Here is a 27,639-nt window from a genome sequence, read left to right as displayed (position 1 = left end):
TAACTGCCTACTCTATCCTATACAGAAAGCCCACGGATAGACAGCAATATCACCATTTTCGCCGTAGCCCCACGAAGCACTGCAAAACAACTATTCCATATTATCATGTACACAGATACCGAAGAATATGTTCTATAACGGAGGAATTTGACCAGCATACGGGGACCCTCAAGGCCGCTTTGTCACGACGGAAATGCTCGGGGGAAATAGTCGATGACGCGATTCAACATGCTCGGAACCTAGATCGCTCTTCCATCTTGGCAGCGAACAAGGTGAAAAAAGACCGCGAAACGAACCTAATCCTTACCTACTCCTCAACGGCTCCGAGGGTAAACAACATACTAAGCCATAATTTTAATTTATTCAGACTGAGTAATAGGTTGTCACTAATATTCAAGGAACCACTCCGAGTGGCGTACCGCAGGGACAAGAACTGAATAGACTTGCGTGTCAATGCGAAAACAAAAAGAAGGCTACCCGAGGTGGATTCTACCCATGCGGAAAACCCCGTTTAAAAGGATGTCCACATATTTCACACACCAAACTGGCAATATCCAAGTTCGATAGTTTAGTGTTTCACATAAATAAGACCTCGACTCCGACTCAAGCAATGTGATTTACAAACTTCAATGCGAGGTGTGTGGGGAGAAGTGCATTGGTCAGACCCAGACATCATTTCGTTTACGCTTCAGCAACCACAAAGCCCATGTGTCATCCTTACCCAACTTGCCCCTTTCCAGACACCTGCGTCTGCCACTCCATAGTTTCCAAAACATCCGTGTCATCCTTATTCAAGCCGGGTTTCTTGACACATATTACAGACAACAAAGGCAATCATACCTCATCCACAAGTTCGGCACGTTCTCCCATGGAATGAACGCTACTCCTGGGAGACTTTCCTGCTTCAAGCAGCCAACATAAGAAATTTCGCCGGTCATAGACCTTGGACAGCGTTATAAATCGGAATACTCCGGAACTTGTTCTTAGCGACTGTAACCACACTTTGAAATGGCAGAGAATCTAGAAGTTTATTTCATGAGTACTTCCCTTCTCCAACCTTCTGCCAGCATCCACGTTCTATCCCAAATAGATAACTATGATCTATCATCTAATCGATTGTGATCACGCGGCAGCTCCACGGGCCGCACACCTTTCGCGTTTTCCACTCACATGTATTATTATTATTTTTCGTTTTTTAACTCTTGTATAATTTCTTGTACTTTACTTTATCTTTCTCGTGCCATTTTCATTTTAGTACATATCCCATGTCATTTGTTCTTTACTTACACCAACATCGACGTAACACGATAATCTCAGAATGATTTAACCTTCTCGTCTATGCAAATCTCGAAAACACATCGAAAACAAGCTTTATCGAATTCCTGTCACCATGTCATATTTGTTTGGCGCCACATTTTGTCAATAGTTTTTTCTTTCTTGCTGTGTGTGTGTTAATATTTTTTGTTATATATTTTCTTCAAATATTTTTGTGTCAATTTCTTTCTGCTCTTCTCTCCTGCTGTTTTGTTACCCTAAACTCATCTTTGCCTTCCCATTACATGCTCGGGCTAGCTCAGTATTTTACCCGACGGATCCTACTTTTTTCACGGGAAGCGCACTGCCGGACACGGGTTGAAACAGCCTAGTATATTTATGGGAAGAAGGGCACCTGGATGTCCGGTAGAATAGCCCGGCAGGAGACCAAAACGAAAAAATTAAGCAAAAACACGCAGAAGGCCCGGTCGCAAGTCCCCGTTGCGGCGGTTGCCCCGCCGCGCTGGCTTAGTGGTTGCGGCGCTCGGCTGCTGACCCGAAAGACGCGGGTTCGATTCCGGCCGCGGTGGCTGAATTTCGATGAAGGCGAAATTGTAGAGGCCCGTGTGCTGTGCAATGCCAGTGCACGTTAAAGATCCCCAGGTGGTCGAAATTTCCGGAGCCCTATATTATGGAGTCTCTCATAGCCTGAGTCGCTTCGGAACTTTAAACCGAATAAACCAAACCACCGACCCTTCCTCTACATATGATGATCCTCCGTGTGCGCCGAAAGCCGGGCTTAACGCTCTTTTGCCTCTTCTTTCTCTGTTCAAATTCGTTCTTTGCGACTACTTTACTATTTCCACTTCGCTGTTTGTTTTTCGAGGGCTGTTGATCAGCCGCGGCCCAAGTGAGAGCTGTCGTGCTGTCTATTATACGGTCCCTCGCCCTCATTCTCAAGTTCGTTTCGAGGGCGGAGACTATACCTCCTCGCTCGTTTTCTGTCCTTATAATGAAGAAACCGGTTCGTTGTGAGCCTGCCCTGACAAAGGAAATGCCATTCCCGAAACTGTTGGCAAAATAAACATTAAAATAAAAGAACAATCGTGTTTGTCGTAATGCTGTACCTATATATATATATATATATATATATATATATATATCCCTGATGAAGGACGGTCCTCGTTCGATACTGTTGGTAATAAATGAAGATAATCAGAAAGTTGGGACATCTGTTAAGCGCGCGCGCGCGCACGCACGCACGCACGCACGCACGCACACACACACACACACACGCACACACACACACACGCACACGCACGCACGCGCACACACACACACACACACACACACACCGTGTGTGCGTGCGTGCGCGCGCGTGTGCGTATATATATATATATATATATATATATATATATATATATAGCGAAGTATACGCTTCGTTAAAGGAAACATGTTTATTCAACTCGACGTTTCGATCGGAAGACCGATCTTCTTCAGGTGTGATTTTACATTGTTAATGCATCCCCTTTTATAGGGGCGGGATCAGAACAGGTAAGTGGGAAACACAAAGCACATAGCAGGAAAAAATACGCATAAAAAAGTATTAGAGGAAGTGCGACCCACACACACATACACCAAAAAAAAAATGCGAGGAACAGGTACTCAGTCAGAAAATACAACGTCCAGATGCGGCCTGTGCTTTGTTAAGCACCACAGGCTTGCCTATTGACAGTCGTGTCCAGCTGGGAGGTGCTTGACAGGTGCGTGGCTGTGCAACAACTTTCGTAGAAAAATGCGAAAACTTGTTCCTTCTCCTGGCCGCGAGAGCAAAAAAATGTAAAATATGACCCTCCTATAGAGAGAGCAGACAACAGAAAAAAAGAAAAAAAGAGAAAGTAAACAGAGCAAGGAAGAAACCTCGAAAAACAAAAGTGCAATAGATAAAATAAAACCTTTAAAGTAGTGCTTGTTCTTCGCAACCAGATATAGTGCACCCACCCCTCGTTGAGGGGAAGTATTGGAAGGAGTGTAAAAAAAGAAAAAAGATATAAAAAATGTGAGCTTACATAGTAAAATTAAAAAGGAAAAAAAAATAAAGAAGAAATTGTGTGGCATTCGCGTGACCACAAGGTGAGCACACCCGGGGGGAAACGGCACAGGTGTGGCATGCAGAAAGGGGTATGACCTCAGACGACTAGTCAGTGGTGTTTAGTTTAATTTCGTAGGCCCCTGACCTCGGAAGAGAGGTGAGGGTGCCGTAAGTTTCATTAATGCCATTTTGCACTGTGTTAAATTGAAAAATAAAATATGATTCTCGTTGCTCGCGCTCACGAGTGTTTTTGAAGCCACTCTGTAGTGTTGTTACTTTAAGTTTGTCAAACTCGTGACTTTTCTCGCGGAGGTGTTTCGAAAGAGGGAGGTTGGGGAGGGATTGGGTATGTGAGCGGTGGTTATTAAATCTGAAACGGAAGGAATTGTCTATTTGGCTTATGTATTGCATTCGACAGTCGCCACACTCGAGCATGTAAACCACGTTGCTGGAATCGCAATTCAGGTCTTCCCGGATAGAATGCTTGAAATTTGAATGGGTGCTTTTAGCCAGTGCCGTGGTTTCCATGTGTTTGCAGACTTGACATCGGCTTTTTTTGCATGGTGTGCAACCTACAGCTCTCGGTTTATTGACTGTCGAATGGACAACATGGTTTTGCAGATTTTTTATAGACACTAGTGATTAATGTACCTTACATTAATCACTAGTGTCTATAAAAACCCACAGACAGACAACAGTATCTTCATTTCAACAGCTGCCACCCACGCCACTGCAAAACTTCAGTCCCATACTCACAGGCCATCAGATTCAAACGAATTTGCTCACGATCGGGAGATTTTCACGAAAATGCCAATCGCATGCGGGACACTCTAAAAAAACAACATTACCCGTCATCTATAATCAACGATGCCATTAAAAAAGCAGAAGCAACTAATATTAATCGTGTCTTAAGGAATCTCAGCCATCATCACAGCGCTGTTATCTTGTACTAACCTTCACAAATAACTTCCCGAATATTAACAACATCCTAAAAAAACACTTTAATATCATAGAACAGAGTGACCGTCTTTCAAATATTTTCTCAACGGTCCCCCAAGTAACATATAGGAGACCAAAAAATCTGCAAAACCATGTTGTCCATTCGACAGTCAATAAACCGAGAGCTGTAGGTTGCACACCATGCAAAAAAAGCCGATGTCAAGTCTGCAAACACATGGAAACCACGGCACTGGCTAAAAGCACCCATTCAAATTTCAAGCATTCTATCCGGGAAGACCTGAATTGCGATTCCAGCAACGTGGTTTACATGCTCGAGCGTGGCGACTGTCGAATGCAATACATAGGCCAAATAGACAATTCCTTCCGTTTCAGATTTAATAACCACCGCTCACATACCCAATCTCTCCCCAACCTCCCTCTTTCGAAACACCTCCGCGAGAGAAGTCAGTAGTTTGACAAACTTAAAGTAACAATACTACAGAGTGGCTTCAAAAACACTCGTGAGCGCGAGCAACGAGAATCATATTTTATTTTTAAATTTAACACAGTGCAAAATGGCATTAATGAAACTTACGGCACCCTCACCTCTCTTCCGAGGTCAGGGGCCTACGAAATTAAACAAAACACCACTGACTAGTCGTCTGAGGTCACACCCCTTTCTGCATGCCACACCTGTGCCACACCTGTGCTGTTTCCCCCCCGGGTGTGCTCACCTTGTGGTCACGCGAATGCCACACAATTTATTTTTTTAATTTTTTTTCCTTTTTAATTTTACTATGTAAGCTCACATTTTTTATATTTTTTTTTCTTTTTTTACACTCCTTCCAATACTTCCCCTCAACGAGGGGTGGGTGCACTATAGCTGGGTGCGAAGAAAAAGCACTACTTTAAAGGTTTTCTTTTACCTATTTCACTTTTTTTTTCGAGGTTTCTTCCTTGCTCTGTTTACTTTCTCTTTTTTTCTTTTTTTCTGTTGTCTGCTCTCTCTGTTGGAGGGTCATATTTTGCATTTTTTTGCTCTCGCGGCCAGGAAAAGGAACAAGTTTTCGCATTTTTCTACGAAAGTTGTTGCACAGCTACGCACCTGTCGAGCACCTCCCAGCTGGACACGACTGTCAATAGGCAAGCCTGTGGTGCTTAACAAAGCACAGGCCGCATCTGGACGTTGTATTTTCTGACTGAGTACCTGTTCCTCGCATTTTTTTTTAGTGTATGTGTGTGTGGGTCGCACTTTCTCTAATAATTTTTTATGCGTATTTTTTTCTGCTATGTGCTTTGTGTTTCCCACTTACCTGTTCTGTGCCCGCCCCTATAAAAGGGGATGCATTAACAATGTAAAATCACTCCTGAAGAAGATCGGTCTTCCGATCGAAACGTCGAGTTGAATAAGCATGTTTCCTTTAACGAAGCGTATACTTCGCTATATATTCTTATAAGCAGTCTAGTACTTCACGCTTTCGCAACATATATATATATATATATATATATATATATATATATATATATATATATATATATATATATATATATATATATATATATATATATATATATATAAGATGGGGTGAAGATCGGATGGATCCGGTAGAACATAAACGTAATTCGGTTGACACACGGTAGAAAAAACAACAACTTTATTCTGACGTTTCGACCAGGGTCTGGCTTTCGTCAGAGTATATATATATATATATATATATATATATATATATATATATATATATATATATATATATATATATATATATATATATATATATATATATATATATATCCCTTTGTTTGTGATGGAAGGCTCGATTTACGTCGCTTCAGCGCATCCAGGCGGAGCCGATTCTTAGTTCCAGAATGTTGTAGTAACTTTGCACGCCATGTCTCGAAAGTTCGCTATCAGCTTTAAGTTTAGCATGCCCAAGAGCGGCGGGCATTCTGTTCGACGACCGCCGCGCACGCTTGTTGCTACACAGCTACCGAATCATTCAGTTCTGTACGGGCGCTAATCAGCCTAAATAAAATTTTGCTTAAAAGCCATTTTCACTGTCTTGCTGCTCTCCGGACCTGCAGTCACCACTGCGTGGGAACTGGTGGAAGCGCAAACGAATGTCCCTGTCGCCCTCACGACCTGGGAGTAGACAAAGAAGCCCGGGCTGTCTCGAAGAAGCAGGTCACGAGAAAGCCGCAGAAGCCGTCCTCACCGAAGACGAAGTGCGAAGCAGCCGTCGTCTCCTGAGGTCTTCACCTAAATACGGACTACTACGAGACCGCACGCGAGCAAAGGACTCCTCAGTTCAGAGGTCAACCATGGCTCCGACCCCAGCCCCCATTATTTTGCACCAGCCCCGACTGCCGTTCAACGGTTCACCAGGCGAGGATCCTGAAGCGAGGAACGCTTGAGAAGTTTGGCTTTGTCACCGTATTCAACAGTTGGGATGACCAGGCTTAAGTGAAACATGTGTCCGTCGCCCTGGATGGACCAGGTAGAATTTGGTTCGAAAACCACGAAACCTCTCTAGCGACGTGGGAATCATTCAGGCGGAAGTTCCTGAAGGAAGGCATTCACATGCATCGTCAGGAAAGAAAGATCTCAGCTGCTTCTACAGCCACGCACCCAACACCCGAACAAGACTGCATACATAGAAGACATGGAGTACATTTTTCAACGTGTCGGTCCTGACATGACAGAAGAGAAAAAGGTGAAGCATTTTATGCGTGGTGCTAAAGTGGCACTCTTCGCAGGTCTGACCCACAATCCATCGAAGATCGTCGCTGAATTCACCAGCGAAGCTGTCACCATTGAGCAAACTTTAAAAACAAAAGCCCGCCATTTCCCTCGACAGCTCCAAGTGACCTAACTCAACAGCCTTCTCGGATGGCACAGTATTTGGAGGCAGCCTGTGGAATGTCATGCGGCATGCAGCTGCGCCGCCTGTTACCATCTTCCAGACAGCCTCAAGTAGCGACCCTTGAAGAAATCGTCCCCGAAGAAGCGCAGCATGCGCTTGGCTGCCCGTCATCGATGCCTGCAGCTGAAGTTCCAACCTCGACCTACGCCGCTGCAATACGCAGTCCTCAGCACCACCGACACAACCCGAGACCACCCCTTCGGTGTGAGCCAGCTGTTCCTGAACGCCGCACACCTGCCCCGACACACCCAACTTACGAACGACGCTCAAGCCGGAGGAAATGTGACACCTGGAGGGCTTCAGACAACCGCCTATCGTGCTTCCATTGCAGTGAAGAAGGTCATGTTCTTCGCCACTGCCCGTACTGCAGTACCAGTCTTCGTGGCTTTGCAGTTGACGCACCACGACCATGCTTTGTTCAATGCCCTTAAGAAATCGACGAGTACCTGTGTCGACCGGATTGTGCGCCGAATCGCCTCTCGTGCTCACCATCGCCGTCAGACTCATATTTTGCGTCGCCACGCCACTGCTATGCAGCCGCGGTACGGCTACGGTATCCCAGCTCCGTAGGGAAAACTAAAGACAGCGAAGTTGCTCAAGAGACAAACACAAAGGTCCGCCAATGACCATGTCACATAAATACACCGCCCCCAACACACCGACGCCGCATACAATGACAACCTTGAACACGACGAAAACAGCCTTCAAAACGACGCCGCCCCAGAGAAAAGCTTCGACTGCAGGCCCTACCGATGATTCACATAACCGACGCCGAGGACGACGTGCAACGCAAGAGCCAGGGCATCCGACTTAGATGTGGTTATCGACGGTTGGAAGGTTACCGCTCTTGTCGACACAGGAGCCGATTACTCGGTGATAAATAGAACATTCGCTGTGCATCTGAGCAATGTCATCACCGCTTGGGACGGAAACAAATTCGTACTGCTGAGGGCCACCTCTTTACGCCACGATGCACAGAGCGAGGGACTGTCAAGGGACATACCCATTCTGCGACCTTCATTGTGGTAAGGCAATGTTCCCGCGAAATGATCTTGGGTATTGATTTCCTTAATGAGCATGAGGCGATCATCGACCTACGATCAAAGCTGATCACGCTTTCAATGAATGAGGCCATCCTTTCGATGAGAACTCTGGAACATCACATTGCCCTGCGTGTTCTGGACGAACAAGCGAGCCCTCCACCCAGCTCAAGCGTAATCGTCCCCGTAGGCACTACGGAAGCCAATAACACTGAAGCCGTCATCGACGGGAACATGCAATTGCTTCTGAACCAAGGAACTGGCATCGCAACAGGCATCGCACATTTCAGCAACTGCCAAGCTGAGCTACTGCAAACTAACTTCAGCAAAGAATACCGCCTCTTTAAGATAGGAACGAGGATTCCCTTATTCGACGAAATATCCGACGTGCTAAACTCCTTCGGCCTCTCCGACCCATCCGTAGAAGATTCATCTGACCAAGGGAACTCACCTACTTTCGACATCAACCCAGCCCTGCCCTGGAATAGAAAAGACCAGATCCGCAATCTGCTTCTAAGCTACAACGAGTGGTTCTCGCCATCGCCGAAGGCCCGACAAACGCCGATTGCCAATTATCACACTATAACCGACCTGCACGGCCGACCTCTCCGCCAAAGCCCCTACCGAGTGTCGCCGCGTGAACGACAAGCCATCCAAGACCAAGTTGTAGAAATTCTTTGCGGCGACATCATCCCGCCTTCAAAGGGCCCCTGTGGAGCACCGGTTGTTCTAGTGAGGAAGAAAGACGGCGCGCTTCGATTCTGCGTTGACTACCGCCGCTTGAACAGCATAATAAAGAAGGATGTCTACGGCCTGCTGCGCATCGCCAACGCACTAGACCGGCTCTGCAATGCCAAGTATTTCTCATCCAAGGAACCTCAAGAGCGGCTACTGGCAAATTGAGGTCGATGAAAGAGATCGCGAGAAGACCGCATTCATCATTCCGGATGGCCTCTCCGAGTTAAAGGCGATGCCATTTGGTTGCTGTTCCAAAACCAGCGACGTTTCAGCGAGTAATGGATGCAGTGTTGGCAGCGTTAAAAAGCATATTTGTGCCGTATGTTTAGATGACGTCGATGTTTTCGCCTCGAGCTTAACCTTAACTAACAGATAAAGAGGCTTCCAACAGTAGAAGACGCCATCAAGTCGTCAGCCCTAACCTTAAAAGCAGAGAAGTGCCACTTTGCGTGTGAAGAGCTGCGGTTTCTAGGTTACATCGTTAGCAAGGAAGGAGTACGCCCGGACCCGCAGAAAACAGGTGCTGTCGCACTGTTTCCACGGCCGACCGATAAGAAAGCAGTGCGCAGGTTCCTCGGACTGTGTGGGTATTACCGACGATTTGTCAAGAACTTTTAGCGCATCGCCGAGCCTCTGACCCAATTGACAAATTCAGACGTGCCATTCAATGGGAAGCGCCGCAAGCTGAAGCCTTCAAAGAACTTCAGCGTCGTTCATACCTATGCAAGCAGCACGAGTCTAGGCGGCGCCATTGTTCAGAAAACCGGCAGTCTGGAGAAAGTAATCGCATACGCTAGCCATTCCACGTCCAAGGCCGAGGCTAACTACGTATTCGACAACTGAGAAGGAGTTCCTTGCCATCATCTGGGCTACGTCTAAATAACGCCCCTTCCTGTACGGACGACCGTTCAAGGTGGGCAGCGATCACCATGCACTCTGCTGGCTTGCCAGTTTGAAGGACACCTGCGGTCGCCTTGTTCGATGGAGCCTGCGCCTCGAGGAGTTTTTCATCACCGTCGTTTACGAGTCCGGACGCAAGCACTCAGACGCCGACTGCCTGTCACGAGCCCCTGTAGATGCGCCACCACCGGACGACGATGAGGACGCCTTCCTGGGATGCATCAGCACCATCTCTTTTGCGCTGCAGGAATGCTCGAACCCCGACATAGAAAACCTCATCGACTACTTGGGAAAACAAGGTTCCTCAACCCCCCCCCCCCACTACTTTTGTTCCAGCGATGATAATCTTTGTTCTGTGTCCAGAATGATGTCCTCGTGAAAAACTTCGCAGGGGACAAAACAAGCTACCGCCTTGTTCTACGTGCAAGTCTGCGCGAGCAAGTTCTTCAGGCGTAACATGAGCAGCCGACAGCTGGATCTCGGGGGTTCTCGCATACTCTGCCGCATTCAAAGCAAGTATTACTGGCCCGACGGTCTGCCGATGTCGCAGATTATGTGAAAACCTACCGAGATTGTCAGCGACAAAAGACCCCTCCCACCCGACCAGCAGGATTTCTGAACCCATAGAACCAACCCCCTTGAAACCCCTTCCGCAGATCGGCATAGACTTGATTGGCGCTTTCCCGAAGTTAACATCTGGAAATAAGCGGATCGTCATAGCGGCCGGCTACCTGAGCCGCTACGCCGGGACAAAAGCTCTAGCGAACGGAACAGCAGCAGAAGTCGCCAAATTTTTCGTGCAGTGCACTTTTCTGCGACACGGCGCTCCCCGATGTGCTCATCACGGACAGAGGAGCAGCATTCACGGCGAATTGAGGCAAGCCATCTTGCTTTGCGGCCAAACAAGCCAGCTGAGGGCAACTGCATGCCATGCGCAGACTGACTGAGCGCCTGAACGAAACCACCGCCGGCGCGCCCGTCATGCATGTCGATGTCAAAAAGAAGACCTGGGGCGCCATCCTGCCTTGCATCGTCTTCGCTTACAACACCGCAGTGCAGGGTACCACCCAGATGATGCCTTTTACACTCGTCCATGGCAGGGAGGCCACGAACACGACAGACGTCATGCTGGCTGACGTTACTGAAGAAGATAACGTCGACGTCGCCGTCTACCTTGAACTCGCAGAAGCCTGAAGAGTTGCACAATTACGGATCAAATGCCATCAGCGGACCGTCGCCAGACGCCACAACCTAAGAAGACGCAACACAGAATGCAAGCCAGGAGACTGAGTCTGGGTTTAGACTCCTATTGGCTGCTGCAGATTGAATGAAAAGCTTTTTCGCTGCTGTTTCGGTCCGTAGAAGGTTCTTCGTCCGCTAGGTGAACTAAACTATGAAGTCGTCCCTAATGAAATGACTGCATCCCTGCGGCGCGGCGCACGGCCAGAGTTGTCCATATCGGCCGCCTGAAGCCCTATTTTGCACGCTAAAAGACGCTGTGTTTCAACACTCGTGTTTATTTTCGCACAATTCATTTTGTTTGTTTCTAGGCGACTTATTTGCTTTAAAGCATCGGGTCGTGCTTTTTTCAGAGGGGAGTAATGCCTCGAATCTGCATAGTGATTTTTTTTTTGTCTTTCTTCAAAGCTGCCGACACGCGGCTTTATCATTTTGTCTCTGAAGCAAGAAGCCATAAGCCATCAGATTTTACTCGACTGATCGCATCCAGGCGAAGCCCATTCTGCGTTGTTCCAGAATGTTTTGGAAACTTTTCTCGCCGTATCTTGAAAGTTCGCTATCAGTACAGCCGAGAGAGGGAACAGTCTGTTTGACGACAGCTGAGCACGATTGTTGCTGCGCCACCGCCGAGTCATTCAGTTCTTTACAGGGCGCAACTCAGCCAAATAAGAAGTTTAGTTTAGAAGCCACTTTTGCTTCCTTCCTTCTCTCCGGGCTGCAGTCACCACTACGTGAGAATATTCATCTCCCATCTCTGTCTTCCTCGCAAGCGCCATTTCTGTAGGGGCTAATAAAGGCTGCTCCAGGCGTTCTCAGTATATAGCAAGGTTATTTTTTGCAGAGCAGAAAGGTTAATTGTTAATGTTTTGTATCAGTCCTATCTCCCAACACAATAAGAACGGCAACTTAAAAATACTGATTCATCCTCACCGGCAACTATATAACGAGAAAGGGAAAGATAGACGACTTTTACATGGGCATCCAAAGCAAATGTTGATGTAAAAAGTATTCGAAGAGACCCGAAGCTTTCTACACATCCCTTAGCATCAAAATAATGGCCTGAGCGGCGAGTTGCTGCATGATTAAATGCAGCCAATCCTTGTCCACGGAAGTTTATAGATGACCGGCGAAACGCGCGATAGTCGAAGAGAGGCGCCACGTGCAACAGTGATCCCCCGAAGACCCATAGCCATCGGGAAAGCCGGTGGTGTCCTGTGCATAAAATGTGCAGATTGAGTGAACCGGTCGGCAAACGCGCTGCTGCCAAGAGAATTTCAAAGCTGTTTTATTTGCATCATTTTATACTATACGCTTTCTGTAATTTAATTCCTTGCTGCATTCGATCGTTTACTTTTTTTGCCCGTATGTATTTCTGTTATTGAATGTTCACCAAATTTTTTTTTCGTTTATCCATTATTGTATCTTTGTGTTCTCTTCATTGTCCCTAGTGCCATTTCGGTAGGGGTAGAAACCCTGTCGAGTAAAATTAATTTAGATTTTCGTCTGCACTCTGGTCATCTGTATATGTAGAGATGCAAATAAACATTAATTGAATTGAAAAAAAAACTCAGAGCCATAGCAAGATGGACTTGTGTACGGAGATTTTGCAGCAACGTGGCCATTCAGTTTGTGGTAGAGTGCAAGAATTATCCGATTAAATACTTATATTTGACCAAGCACCTTTTTATTCTGCTCACTAAAGCCGTCTACGTCTAAGGTGAGCACACTATTTAAATGTTTTTGTTTGGATTTGTGCTTTTGTTTCTATTTTTAACTCTGTTTTTTCTGGTATTATTTTCTGTATATGCTTGCCATTTCTTGTTAAATGATTGACTATGCCCGTCCTGCTAGGAAAATGCATGATCTTCACTCAATGAAATACGGAAATCAAATATAGAGCGTCAAAATTACCCATTCGAAACTTCGTTTAGATGGCTTTCCCGGATTGCGCATTTTTAAAATTGTGTCGCTCGCATTTCAATCAAGCTAATAAGGACTCCGTCGGTTAGTTAATGGCGCCAACGCAGTTAAATGTGCAGTGAAGAGGAATCTGAACTCGTCTTTTCGCCGCGGGAACACAATTCAATTCATTTTTTTATTTTCCAGAAAGATTCTGGTGGATTCATAGGCAAAAAGCTGTTCCTGACAGCTTGACAAAGGCCTACAAAACCACCAACGAGGCAGTGGGTGATGACCTGATGATGCAGAATATTGAAGAAGAATAAAATATGTTTTACCCACACTATATGACTACAACCATGGATGATAGCTAAGTAGAAAAATATGCATTAACAAGAACATACATTAACAAGAATTGCATTTTAGAGCTTGACACCAGTTCTACAGAAAACAGTATTGACAAAGTATCGATTATAATTTCAAAGGAAATTTACACATATTGTTTTAGATATACAGTTATGTGGCATACAAAAAATAAAAGACATTAAGGCTAAGCAAAAAATAGCATGAACAAACTATCCATCAAATAGTTAACCGGTAATATATCTAGGAAAAGGCAGCACATAATGCACACAATCTCGAAGCCTACATTACACTTGTGCACATCTGGTATAATTTGTAAAGAAAGGTACAGCTATGTGGACAAGAATTGGTCAAGTAACTGTTTTAGTGTAGGCTTAGTTATGTGTTTCTATTTATTTAGGATGACTGGAAGATTATGCTGAAGTCTTTGTACTTTATAATTTGTTCGGAAACGAGGTATGAACCATAGATCAGTGTTCCGTGTATGAGTGTTTTTATTGAGTTCTAAAGAGGCTAATGACTTAAGGAAATCCCTGAAAGAATCCATTGCTAAATAAAATGATCGCAGGACTCGAAAATCGGAAGCACGTTTGATGCTAATTATATTGTAGGACTGAAAATATTCTGCTATTGACGACAGGAAGTCTATATTGGCGATGTTACGAATATTTTTTTTCTGGAGTACGTATATCCTCTGGACATTTTTTTGTGATGTAGTCAACCAAACTAAATTGCAATAGTTAGTGTAGGAGGCAAACAAGGCATTGTAGACTTGTAGTTTATTTTTGTTGGTAGAAAAGAACGGCAACGTGATAATGCCCCTGTAACTGTTGAAAGCTTTTTGCAGAGGTTATCTATGTGAGAGTCCCACATAAGATGAGAACGAAATGTTATGCCAAGTATCTTGATTTCTTCAACAATCTCAGTAATTTGGCCTTCACAGCGGATATCTTGTTCAATTTTAACTAACTTATTTCTGGCGCGAAAAATAACTGCCTTGGTTTTTGAGGGGTTGATTTTCAGCTTGATTTTCAGATAGTGACCAAAAGATTAATTTTTCAAGAATGTTATTACCCTTTCATATAAGAGTATTAACCTCACTGCCTGATAGAAAAATACTGCTGTCATCTGCGTACACAATAAATTTAGCCCCCCGTCAATATGGGCAATATCGTTTGTATAGACGATGAAAAGTAATGGGCCCAAAATGCTACCTTGTGGTACACCAGTTAATATTGGTAGAGGTGAAGATTTATGATTGCCAAGGTGAACACACTGAGTCCTATTTTTTAAGTATGACCGAAGTAATTCAAGAGATTTGCCACGAATGCCATAATGTATGAGCTTAAATATTAAAATGTTGTGATCAAGATAATCGAAAGCCTTACTGTAGTCAATAAAGAGACCAAGTGTAAAGAGTTTTTGATCAATATTTTGCAACACAAATTCTTTAAGCGATAGAAGTGCAGATTCGGTTGATCGGCCCCTTCTAAATCCAGTCTGGTTATCTGAGGGCAAGTTACGCGTGTCCAAATACTTGGTTAATCGTACAGATATTACTTTTTCCAAACCCTTTGAAAAAAACAGGTATTACAGATATTGGTCTGTAGTTTCTCGCATCATTTTTATCCCCGCTTTTATATATGATGGATACCCTTGACCTCTTCATGGCAGTAGGAAATACACCTTTTTCTATAACAAGGTTGAATATGTATGCGAGTACCGGGACAATATGCTGCAAAACGTGTTTTACGGGCGTAATCTGTAAGTTATCTATATCCATGGCTTTGCTATTCTTTAGGTTCATAAATGTGGTGTAAATTTCATGTCCAGTTATTAAATGGAGAGCAAAACTCTCTACAGGGCTATCGCCGGCAGGCTGAACAGCAGGAAGGCAGCTGCCTTCTGCGGCAACATCGACAAACACTTTATTGAAATGATCAGCCAGTTCTTTACCAATAAGCTCGGAGTTATTGTGTACTATTCTGTCAGGAATAACATGTTTATTTTGGCGACATAACACATTATTTATCACCTTCCATGAAACTTGTGGTTTTTGGTAACGATATCAAAGAACCGGTGTTCATAATACGCAGTTTTTGCGCGCCTAAGTTCTTTATTTACTCTATTTCTATAAGACTTAAATTCTGTTAACGTTGCCAGCAACCGAGTTCGTAAGAAAGCATGGAAAAGTTTATTCTTCTTTTTAATCATCCCGAGGAGGTATGGTGTGATCCATGGTTTCCTAACTCTTTTCGATGGCTTGAATGTTGTAAAACGGAAGTGCATTCTGTATAGCTTTACAAAAAGTTCCATGAATTTTAAATATGCTTCATTTACATCAGTAATTGTATACATCACTGACCAGTCCTGCGCACCAATATCCCTTTCGAAAGAAAGAAGAGCCTCTACAGATAGGGACTGAACTGTAACTATGTCTCGTCTGTAGGTTCCATGCCTAAATCGGTTACAGTAGAACATAAAGATTCGACAATGATCACTACTATCAAACGCGATTGTTCCGGCATGAGAAATGGTGTTTTCAATATTTGTAATAAAAAGGTCAAGAGAAGTGGAAAAAAACTGTCAGCCTTGTGGGCCATGTAATTATGTTAATAAAGCCAGTTGAATAAACAGTGTTGTTAAAGTCTCGTGCATTCGAGCTATCACTGCAAACGTCTGTGTTGAAATCGCCGCCACAAACCAGCGTAAAATTGCCATCGGAAACAAACTGCAAAAAGTTTTCAAAAAACTCATGAACTCCCTAAAATTGACCTGTGGAGGGCGGTAAACAACAGCTATTAGTTCAAGGTTCTGCTTTAAAGTTAGGATTTCATAGTCTGTGGTAACAATACAATATTCAGAGAGAAAATCGTAATCCCGAGTAGATTCAACATACATTGCAACTCCACCCCCTTTGCGGTTAGTACGATTCATGACAAAATTCTTATAATTGTCAAAATGAAGTACGTCACCCTCATCATAATACCATGTCTCGGTCAACATTATTATGTTATATGAAAAAGAAAACTGACTTAGGAGATCAGATATGTTATCATGCTTTCCGGGTGTGGAGCGTGCATTAATGTGCAGAGCTGAAGTATACCATGCAGAGGGAAATGCTTGAGGTAAAACGAAATTGTAATATTCCATTGTCAATTTTTTTGTTTTCTTAGGGTGATTGGCTATGAGATGGTACTGAAAATATCTTAGCAAGATCATCTTCTGGGGTAATGGGTACAATCTCAGAACCATCGGACTGCCTTGCAAGGATTTTTCCGTTCTGTGTCCACACTGACTTCCATTTGTGTTCTTCAGACTGGGGCATAAGTGCTCATTTATATATACCGGATATTCATTATCCAGTCCAATGTAGCGGTTGGTGAAGCGAGCTTCCTTTCCTTTCTTTAGCGTGATGTTACGTTTCACTAGACTTAAATTGTACAATCATATCAGTTTTGTCACTGTTTCGGATCGCAACCCGATGGCAAACCTCGATATCGTCTGCAGAGATTGGTTATTTGATGACATCACCAATTTTTGATACAATGGTAGTGATGTTTTCATCTTCTGTTTTTGAAACACCCCGGATCTCAATGTTTGCATTCCTGGAGTATTGTTCAATGTGAACGAGCTGCTTTTCAAGGTCAGCATTTTTCTTTTTAAGAGCCACACATCTCTGAAGAGTTGCCTGGTTTTCAGTAGCAAGTTTAGCATTCTTTGCTACTTCCGCATCGAGTTTTTTCTTCAGTGATTCAATTTCTTCATAAGCAAACTCAAGACTCGTTGTCATGCTTTTCTGCTCAGACTTCAGATCGCGCATTTCATTACGCAAGTGCCTTTCATAGGCCTCTCGGGCCGTTTTAAATTCCTGCCTGAGATCATCTTGAGCTTCGAGTAAATTTCGTCTTTGATTTTGGCAATTTATTTTGACATCCTTACAGAGGCAACACAGCCCTAGACACTTGGCAGCAGCGGCGGTAGAGTATGAAAAAGGAATACTGATATGTTTTGCCGGGCTGGTAGCGTGTTCCACCAGGCATCGGATCCAGGAGCACCGCCGCTGTGCCGATGGAGGAAGGAACGTGGGCCGGAGACAGGGCGTAGGGGAAGCAAAGGAAAACTGTATTCACATATTTACAAAGTTACTTACAAGCAAAGACAAACAGGGTAAACGCTCAGAAGTCTGAGGGAAACGCTGAGGGAATCGCTCCTCGATGAACGTCTCGAGCGCTTTAAATAGACCAGGTGTGACTGGAACAGGTGTGACTGGAACACACAAAGAGGGCTGGGGGGGGGGGGGGGTGAATGTAGATTCACAACAATACACCGTAGAACGTACACTGCACTAACCTGCATAAAAACGGCTGAACGGCGTCAGGTGATGCACCCAGGTCGTCGCCGCTGCCGTGAAGGCCGTGAAGGTTGTGCTGCCGTGAAGGCCAGCAGCATCGAAGGCTTCTTTTTACAGCAAGAGACAGGTGACGTCACGGCCTCTGATGTCGATAGGAAGCGCTGCTGGTCGCAGCGCTATCGTCCGCTTGAGCGTCGTTCCGGTGGGCGTCATTCCGATGGGCGTAGGCGCACGTGTAGTCAGCCGATCCTTCTATAGCCACTCGTTGTAGTTTCGCAGAGTCAATCTGCGTAAAAACCGCAGAACAGCGTCAGGTGATGCACCCAGGTCGTCGCCGCTACTGCCAAGTGAACGCCGGCAGCATCGAAGGCTTCTTTTTACAGCAAGAGACAGGTGACGTCACGGCCTCTGATGTCGATAGGAAGCGCTGCTGGTCGCAGCGCTATCGTCCGCTTGAGCGTCGTTCCGGTGGGCGTCATTCCGATGGGCGTCATTCCGATGGGCGTAGGCGCACGTGTAGTCAGCCGATCCTTCTGTAGCCACTCGTTGTAGTTTCGCAGAGTCAATCTGCGTAAAAACCGCAGAACAGCGTCAGGTGATGCACCCAGGTCGTCGCCGCTACTGCCAAGTGAACGCCGGCAGCATCGAAGGCTTCTTTTTACAGCAAGAGACAGGTGACGTCACGGCCTCTGATGTCGATAGGAAGCGCTGCTGGTCGCAACATCAGAGGCCGTGACGTCACCTGTCTCTTGCTGTAAAAAGAAGCCTTCGATGCTGCCGGCCTTCACTTGGCAGTAGCGGCGGCGACCTGGCCCTGTATAACTCTCTCGACGAACCCTGACAAAGAACCGCATAGCTCCACGCTACAGTATACGCTCTATTATTCGGAATTTTAATAAGCTACAGCGGATGCCTCAGTAGATCCACTATGGCTGCATTAAGGATCTCAGCGCTCGCGGTTAGCCTCGGTAGACTCGAGCTTGTTTTTAAATTTAACGATGAACTTGCACTTTTTTGTCGATGGTGGCACTATCGTGCGAGCCAAGTGTCTTTCTTCGATGATGCAAAGGAAAAAACGAGACGGAAGGAACAATTTCTAAGGCTTGAAAACAGGTGGCGTGAAGCTTCAATGGTAGGCGTTCGATGTGCGCTTTGCATATATTTTAAAATCCGTGACATATTTTAGTGAGACCATTGCACAACGGCTGAATGGCAGAACCAGAAGATTAGGTAAGCAGAACACAAGGACTGACTGCTCGTCACGCTATTTCGCTGAAAACAGGCAGGAAAAGTTTTGCTGTCACTGTCGCTTGTTTTGTTTGACAATGATGTGACGTTTTCTTCTTGTTCTTGCTCAGATATTTTACAAACCATGCAGTACTTTCTAAGAGACTAAGCTCAGTAAACGTGCGTACAGGTGAAAAGCGAGAGAAATGAGACCACCTCGTTCTGTACGCTGTCTTCTCAGAGCACTGAGTTACGCCTTATGCTGTCAGTTTATTCGTAAGCAGACATGCAATGAATACAAGGCCTCGTTTCTCTTCTTGCCGTACGCCTTCAATTTAAATTATTAAAGGGGCAGCCATGGTACGGGACAACTGAAGTGCTAAAAGAATTAGAATGAATTATAATTCAAATGAAACAATTATGTCAACTACCCACTCCTGTTCGCCGTGGATAACGCAGCAACATATCACATTACACGCATCCCGTAATAAGGCGTGCATTTATACAGTCATGCTAAAAGCGCATTGGGCTTCAAATATGTCTGTTGATAATGTGTGCTAAGCTACATTCCATACATTTTGGTAAGAGCAGCGCCGCATATTTATATTGGTTCTACTTCGCTGCCGTCAAAACCTCTCGTCTACAAGCCGCATCTCACAGTCAGCAACTACAACCAACGGATCGCTAACTCGTACAAGTGTTCTTTTTAATTTTTCAGGCGGAAGCCTAAAATGTCTCATCGTTGTAAGCAGCAGTTGTCGACAGAAAATGTCACGCTTTTCAATTGGTGGAAACGGTCGTGACGTCACAGTGCGCGAATTTCAAACGGGGCCAATTGTACTTTGGCTAGTAACCATGCAACCAATTGAAGGGATCGTATAGTGATGCTCCAAGTAAGTGGGACTGAGCTTAGTTAATTGCTTAATTACCCAATTAGTATAATTATCTTTACTAGTCAGGCCATATAAATAAATAAAACCGATTAAGAAATTGGTCGAGCTCAGGAATCGAACCCCGCTCTTCGGCGTGAGAGACGAGCATGCTATCCACTCCGCCATGCCAGCTCGATGGTTTGGAATGGACAAAGGCGCGTCTAGTGAATACGGTGTCTTCACTCACTCTCATCCTCCTCCATTCCCTTCCGGCGAGGTTTAGGTGTCCACCGACAAATGAGAGACAGATACATTTCCTTTCCTCAAAAACCAATTTACCGACGAGCGAGGTGGTGGTGGTGAAAACTTTTAATTTCTGAAATAGAGTTTGGGAGCCACAGAGTGGCCACGCTACATGGTCGGCGTCGCTAGTCCGGGACCCCGCATGACAATGCCCCGTCTCTAGCCCGTTTCACCAGAGCCCTTTGGGACTCAAGCGAGGAGCAGTTGAGAAGGGCAGTCTCCCATGCCTCTCTGGAAGGGGTAGGGGAAGGGGGGAGGTGGGGATTTTGAGTACATGCCCACACCATGTGGAAGATATCACAAGTCTCCCCACAGTGTGGGCATCGCCCATCCGTGTTAGGATCGTAATGCTTTAAGATTGCAGGACAGAGTAGAGTACCTGTCTGCAGGCGCCTTAAAGTTCGCTCCTCCGTCTTACTCAGCCCCTTTGCAGGGGCCGGGAAAAGGCGGTGGATGTCGCTATAATGCGTTATAATTTCCTTGAATCGCAGCAGCGGCTGGTTAGTCTCCGAGCCAGAAGAGCTGGGATGAGGAGCCCGGTGAGTAAGTGCTCGGGCAGCCGCGTCAGCGGCCTCATTACCTCGTAAGCCCTGGTGGCCAGGAGCCCAAATGATTCTTTTGGGTGTTGGATCAGTGGCAGTCCGTCTTAGAATGCAAGCAGCTAAGGGGGAGATCTCCCCTGCCAAGTAATGATCACATGCTTTTCGGGAGTCCGTAATGATGATTCTCGAATTGGCGTGGGCGGCAGCAAGCGCTATCGCTACTTCCTCGGCTCGCATTGAATTCGGGGCTCGAAAAGAGAGTCCATCAACGTGCATTTCCTGGTGAACGACAGCGGCCGTGTAAAATCCCGTGGGCGATGGGCCTGCTACGTCTACATAATATACACCGGGTCGGGAGCCGTGTTGTCTCTCAAGAGCCCGAGCCCGCGCTTGTCGCCTGTTTACGTGCATGTCGGTGTCCATGTTACGAGGGAGCGGGGAGACCCAGAGCATATGGCGCCACAGTACTGGGATACGCTCCGCCTCCTCTGGAGTGCAGTCGTGTTGGATGTGTAAGCGGTTTAGCAGGCGGCGCCCAGGGGCCGTCTGCATGAGCCGCGTGTATTGGTTCACGAGGTGGGCCTCCCGCAGCTCCTGGTAGGAGTTTAGCACCCCCAATGCCTTGAGTTTGGCATTAGAGGTAGCCACCGGGAGATCCAGGGCTCGCTTAGTTGCCTTGCGGATGACGGCGTCTATTCGCGCCTCGTCTTGCTTAGTAGTGCGGAGATATGGCACGGCGTAGAGGATCCGGCTAGTCACGAAGGCATAGACGAGCCGAAGCGCGTCCCTGCCCCGCAGACCGCCCCGCTTGTTGGAAACGCGGCGGATCATGCGCCCTACCTGTTCGCCTACTCTCTTCAGTTTCAGAATGGTGGAGTCCGGTCTGAGTCTGTGGTGAATGAAAAGGCCCAGAATACGGAGCTCCTCCACCTCTCTAATAGGACCTCCTAACAGAGAGATGTGAATTGCTGTCCTATCCTTTGGGTTCGCTCTGACATGCAAAAGCTCCGATTTCGCTGGAGCACATTGGAGCCCACAGTCAATGGCATACGCATCGACTATGGAAGCGGCCTGCTGAAGGCGGGCCTCCATGTCCCCAAGGCTCCCCTCAGTGGTCCAAATTGTAATGTCATCTGCATACAACGCGTGTTGAATGCCTTCCACCCGGGCCAGTTGGCTTGGGAGGTGCATCATAGCTATGTTGAACAGGAGCGGTGCTAACACCGCTCCCTGAGGGGTACCCCGTGTTCCCATCATGTAAGGGCCGTACTCCTCGCCCTCAATCCGAAGAAAGGCCTGGCGATTAGACAAGAAATCTCTTACATACGCGTAGGCCCTAGCCCCACAATCGGTAGAACTCAAGTTGGCCAGGATGCTTCCGTGTTTAACATTGTCGAAAGCTCCTTTCAGATCAAGGGCGAGGATGGCTTTGTCATTGTGTTGCATAGCGTAGAACCGAATGGGCGATGACGTTCTATGGACTCCTTGGCAGCGTTGCAAGACGCTGTCGCGGTCCGCTCTTAGGGACGAAGCTTAACATCTTAACCACACATTAGTGACCACACTTTAGGCCAAAAAAGTGCCCCCCTGAATTTTATGACACAGTTACTGCGTAATTTCCTTTCCTCAAATACAATTTTCATTTTCTTCATTACGGCTCCTCTTTATCTATCTTCTTTCACTCCCACTTCCTCCCTTCCTCTACGGTGCGGTTCAGGTGTCCACCGAGATGATAAAGAATTACTGCGCCATTTCCTTTCCTCAAAAAGCGTTGCGTTCAAAGGGCAAGGCATCGCGCCGAACGGGTGGTGGCGTTCCGTGGACTCCCTGGCAGCGCTACAACGCGCTGTCTCGTTCCACTCGTAAAGGCGAAGCTTAAGCGTCATTAATTAGTAGTTAGTTAGTATACAGGCATTAATCAGTAATTAACCATTAATTAGTGATTTGTCATCACTTAGTAATTAGTACTCAATTACATGTGACATCACCAGTGCCATAGAAACAGCGAAGGTGGTGTGGAAAACGCTTCCGCCTCTACCCACTTTAGACAGTCAAAGTGCCCCCTGAATTTTTTTTTGCCAGGAACAACTCCCGTGTACGACGGTCCCTGTGCCTGCATAAAATCCTATTTCGTCTAGGAGGGGAAGGCGCACCGTCTTTGCGTTTTCTCACAGGCCTTGCAATGTTTTGCAGAGGCAGCGATTTAGGACAGCCTCTGAGCATGTCGCGTTTTTCTCTTTTGATATATGTGATCTTCAGTCGATTAAAATACAATTCTGAGCCTGCGTAGGATCTGCGGCTAATAGGGAGCGGTGCGGCTAATAGGGAGCGCCTTTCCCTGTCCAGAGCCATAGCTAAGAGAAGATCTTAAGAGTTTCAGTGTGGGCAACCTGCACTTTAGCTTTCCATGCAGATGGCAGCGCTCTAACAAAGACTAGCGAGATCTGCAGACATTTTTGAACTGCATCGCGGTGCTTTTCCACACGCCACCTACCTGCGCTTTAAGGCACTAGCTTCCAAGCTCTGGTGAAGCTACACACGGCGTACGTCAGTTGCGTGGGGCACGTTGAGAGCAAGTAGACAACGTACTTAATCAGCCGGCTGTGCAAATCTAATCGCTTCAAGTGTGGTCCGGCGATTCCCTCGCCCCAAGCGGCTGACAGCAGCAGTTTCCAAGAGCAGTGAAATAAGTAACTGGGGACCAAGCGCTAAATTGCTAAATTGGTTGGTCGGCATGTTCTATGTTGTGTTTCCTTCATTAGCGGAGGGCTGCAAATATCGCTGTTATGCCAAGAGCCGCTGCTACGAGAGATGGCATTTTGTCCCACCGACCTACTGTTTAGCGGACTACTTCTGCGCCATTGCTACAAGTTTCTTGCCGTAACTTGATTTAACCGTTGAGGAGCAGAGGCTACTTTCAGCTTTTGGAGAGCCAGGACTGATTCACGGTTCTACCCGTACCGGGTTTGCAGTTTATTTTAAACTGAGAAGCCAGACGCCATAGATTAGCCAGGCCGTGGTATGCTGCTCGTTACCACGCGGGCCACAACACGCGTCAGTGGAGCCGAAAACCGGTAGATTGCCGACGGACTGCAGCAGCTGTGCACATGCCGAAGGAGGCCTGAAACATCCAATGGGCTCACTCATCCCGTTGTCATTGCTAACTTTACCAGCTTTACGTAGTGCCATCTTGCCGTGCAGTCCGAGGTAGCGCTGCTAGAGCCAGGCAATCGGCATAATAGCCACTGGCCCTCTGTTTTTTCTTTTTTAAAAGAGAAATATTATTGATTATGAACAATTTCCAATACGTTGCGGTTTCGAAGACTTTTTTTGCCTGTATTAGGCGTCAGTGCTTCTAACGTAATGCAGCGATGTAGTGCACGTATGTGTTGAAAAGTTTTGGTCAGGCTCCGTCGGGTTAACCGAGACATCCCGAGTGAAGTGGGAAAAAAACAGAGGAGGCCAAGGGCGACAGCACCTGTTTGCGCCCTCGCTACGTGCGATGCTTGTAACTCTGAGCGGACGAAGCGGTTAATCGTCCAGCAGTTTTTAGTATTTAAGAGCAAAGTTACATGCTTTACAAGTGAAGTAAGTTGCTTTCTATTTCTTCCTGCAGCTGCCAAGTTGGTTTTTACCTAAACCTTCTACGAAATGCTTTTTTTCCGTGCTAGTAACAGGAAGATATACGAAAATATTTGTATCGGCGTGTCGCTGTCTGCACAGAACGCAATTATTCGGTGTTGTTTTTTCATAGAAAAAGAAAACAGTTTTGAAACACAAGTTCTCCACTGAGTTTCCTTCCAATTGTACAGGCGGTTAAGTTTATTAATTTTAATTCAATTATAACTTTACCACAGCGCCATTTTAGTTTGACAGTACATAAGGGGGAGGGGAGGGTTATTCCATAAGTAGTACAAAAAAGTGGCAAATGAATAAAACACAATGCAGAAAGCCCAATGCAGCATAATTTGAAATCTACAAAGATAAGGATAAATATCACAGCATTGCGATTCAATAAACGTTCGCTATGATGAACATGACTTCTGAAGGCAATTTATTCTACTCATTCGTTGTTTCCGGGAAAAATGACATTTTTAATAAATGTGTCCTGCATCATAGTTTCCTTAGTTTGAAAGTGTGATTCCGTCTGGCTGAAATGCAGCCTGATGAAAACTGATCCGGGAACTGATCAGAACTGATGCGGGAAAATCATTCCAGACAGAAAATTTTCAAGTGCTTGACCTTGCTGGTCAAGACGCAGAACTCAGAGAGCATGCATGTTTGTCCCTGCTTTCGCTTTTTTGAGCAACATGAGAAGCCGCGCAGTGACCATTGTTTCGAGTCGCTGCCTGCTCCCGGTGCGCAGAAAATAACCTCCTAGCAAACGTGCCGTCACGCAAGGCATCACGTGTCATGTCATGTGACCAAACCTAATGCGACGAGGCAAATCAATGCCACAATGTATGATGAACAACTGTCTCTGAAAATTTTCACCCTAGAAACGCATGTGAACTGTACTGTTCCCGTTGTAGAAATTCCCATCATTGATCTTCTGAAAAACAGCGCTAACAGACAAAGGACCAGAACGAGAAGGACGCACAACTGCGCTGACTAACAATTTTTTTTCGGAAGGCAGCCGATCCGAACCTTTTATACAGAGCCGGAGGGAGTGATGCGCACGCGCAAAGATCAGCAAAGTGGAAGCAGCGAAAGAGCCCACAGATAGACCAACTATTCTTATCATCACTGATAACTAAGACCGCAGCCCAAACAAGCGAGAAAAAAAAGAAGGAGGTGGGGGGGGGAGGGGTGAGGGTGGAATGAATAAAGGGGGAGAAACAAAGGCAGAGAGCGTAAACAAACAATTCTAAAAAATTCTAGAAAGATCCCGAAGAAGCCAACAACCAACACGTTTAAACGAATAACGATGAAAGGTGACAAAGATAAAGGCGCTAGAAGCTGAACAGACTGATGCATAAATGGTGCAGGAAAAGCCTGCGGAAGATGTAAAAAATCAGCACGGCTAAAACATGACGGAATGAAAAGCGTTAAAGCAGATAAAGTCAATAACCTGACAAGCCGGTGAGAATGAAGACAAGAAGGGAAGGTGGTCACAAAAATGAAATTGAACAGACAACAGATATCTAAAAAGAAGCAATGAATCATAAAAACGTAAGGGCGAGAAAACCTAAGGTGAGATAACTGAGAAGTTATCAGTACCGACAGTTCACATCTTCCGCAGGCTTTTCCTCCACCTTTTATGCTTTAGTCTGTTCGGCTTTTAGCGCCTTTATCTTTGTCACCTTTCATCGTTATTCGTTTAACCGTGTTGGTTGTTGTCGTCTTCGGGATCTTTTTAGAATTTTTTGGAACTGTTTGTTTATGCTCTCTGCCTTTGTTTCTCCCCCTTTTTTCATCCCCCCCCTCTCCTTCCTTTTTTCTCGCTTGTTTGGGCTGCGTTATTGGTTATCAGTGATGATAAGAATAGTTCGCCTATCTGTTGGCTCCTTCCGTGCTTCCACTTTGTTGATCTTTGCGCGTGTGCATCACTCCCCCCGGTTCTGCGTAAAAGGTGCGCATCGGCTGCCTTCCGAAATAAAGTTGTTAGCCAGCGCAGTTGTGTGTCATTCTCGTAGTGGTCATTTGTCTGCAAGCGCTGCTTTTCACAAGATATACAGCCTTTGTCAAAAGTAACCAGGCCGCATGGTTTTGCTTCTTTGTGGTATATTAAACCTATTATGCCAGCCCTCAAGCTCTAAATCTCTGTATGATAAGGAAAACCCCCGTCCTCACCTTCAAATAACTTTTCGACCTTAGGGAAAGCCGTAAAGGCTCTACTCCACAAATCAGCAGCAAACCATGTAGGCTGGTTACTTTTCGCATAGACTGTGCCTCAACCAACTCGCCCAGCAACACATCTTGCCCATCACTGATATTTTGCCTGGACTCGGCATTGTGGATGTGGTCTCTAGGCTACGAGATGTTAACTGAAGATCGCTTCTAATCCTGAGTCTGATGGTTTTCCCTCTCTCACGCAGCCCCAAGCTGCCTCGCTGGAAGTCTATCGCACAAGAATGAATAGATTCTGGAAGCGGCCAACCTGCAACGCCTCGGCGTGCTTCCTGTGGTTCACGCTCAGCGATCCCCTGGGCGGGATCCCAGTGGCACCGGGCACTTTTCTGCTTCCGACCGACTTGAGCGACATCTGCCTGCCGAAGCCATCGATCCGTGTACGCAAGCCACATTTAAAGCCCTTTTGCTTAGACCTCGAACATCAATGGATTTAATTCTTCAGTGATGAAATCGATGCCTCCACAAAGTATCTTCGATAGCTAATGCTGTTTACTGGCATAGCGCGCAAACCTGAATGGGTCAGAACTTGCGGAAGAGGCGAAAACGAGTGAGGATTTGGTGAAACCATGACAGTTAAGGAATGAAACTGGGAAATAAAAGACAGTAGCGTATTAAAGTTTCTATTGTGAGAAATTAAGTAGTAAATTTGATGGTCTTTTGTTTGTTCCTAAAAGTGGCAAGCAAGCATCGCATTTCGTTGATTGTGAGGGCATTTTGCCTGTGATTTATTGTTGTGAGAAGATATTAAAATCGAATTGTAGGCCTTTTTATCACTTAGGCCAAAGGCAAAGTCACGATACGCTTGTTGCCTTCATGTCATAGAATAATTTACTTTTACTTCCGCAGAGACTTAATTGACCTGGCTAGATACCGCATCCTTTTAGTTTATGGTCATGGACGAACTGTTCTAGACGGAAGGTAACGCTGGACCCTGGACCACATCTGATTTGCGCTGCTGACGCTGTGGCGATCGTGAGAAGAACTCTTGCAAAAAATCACACGAAAACTTCTAAGGAAACTGTGTTCCCATCTGTGTGCATGAAAGAGTCTGTCTGCATGAAAGCAGAACGCGGTAAAAAACGTTTCATACCTCAGGAACTTAG

General features: G+C 45.9%; 1 protein-coding gene across 1 annotated transcript in view; it reads right to left on the bottom strand.

The window, feature by feature from the left end:
* Positions 1-27,639, bottom strand: part of LOC149327525 (uncharacterized) — a 753,829-nt gene that overhangs the window by 344,739 nt on the left and 381,451 nt on the right. The window lies entirely within an intron of this gene.

Source organism: Amblyomma mixtum, chromosome 10 (genome assembly GCF_055824585.1).
Source record: "Amblyomma mixtum isolate Tamu chromosome 10, ASM5582458v1, whole genome shotgun sequence".
NCBI classification, from domain to species: domain Eukaryota; kingdom Metazoa; phylum Arthropoda; class Arachnida; order Ixodida; family Ixodidae; genus Amblyomma; species Amblyomma mixtum.
This window is presented reverse-complemented; position numbering and strand designations above follow the sequence as displayed.